This window comes from Trichechus manatus, unplaced genomic scaffold (genome assembly GCF_000243295.1).
Source record: "Trichechus manatus latirostris isolate Lorelei unplaced genomic scaffold, TriManLat1.0 scaffold00058, whole genome shotgun sequence".
Lineage (NCBI taxonomy): Eukaryota > Metazoa > Chordata > Mammalia > Sirenia > Trichechidae > Trichechus > Trichechus manatus.
In genome coordinates, this window is record NW_004443994.1 from 3,492,460 (window position 1) to 3,493,412 (window position 953).

Here is a 953-nt window from a genome sequence, read left to right on the forward strand (position 1 = left end):
AATTGCCAGCCAAGAATAATATATCCTGCAAAACTCTTGTTCAAATATGATGGTGAAATTAGGACATTTCCAGATAAACAGAAATTAAGGGAATATGTAAAAACCATACCAAACTTACAAGAATTATTAAAAGGAGTCCTTCGGTCTGATAACAAACAACATCAGACCACAGTCTGAATCTAGGATGCAGGATCATACCAACCAGATACCAACCTAGGAAATGAACTCTCAAGGACTATCAAAAACCAAAAGAATTACAATAGGAACCAGAGAAGTTAATCTGAAAATGACAACACCATCAGAACAACGAAAGAGGGAATAAACTGTATAGGTATAGAATCTTCTAATGGAGAGGAAGACAAGGTGATACACAGTAATAATAGACTGGTTCAAACCTAGGAAGATAAAGGTAAATTTAAAGGTATCAGCAAAGAAAGTTAACAAACCTACTCATCAAAATAAAGAAGAAAAACATAAAGTCTCAGTAAAAACAGAATCTACAAAAACAAAAGAAATGAAAAATAAATTCCACAAATAAAAGGAATCCAGCAGGGGGGACTAAGAGGAACAAAGAAAATGTCAGCAACACAAAAAAATGACTACAAAATGACAGCAATAAACTCACACCTGTCCATAATTACACTGAATGTAAATGGCCTAAATGCACCCATAAAGAGACAGAGAGTGACAGAATAGATAAAAAGAACAGGATTCATCAATATGTTGTCTATAAGAGACACACCTCAGAAACAAAGACATAAACTTATTAAAAATCACAGGAAGGAAAAAAACTTATCAAGCAAACAGCTACCAAAAAAGAGCAGGAGTGGCAATACTAATCTCAGATCAAATAGACTTTAAAACAAAATCCACCATAAAAACAAAGAAGGACACTATATCATGATTAAGGGGATGATCCATCATGAAGACATAACCATAATAAACATCTACGC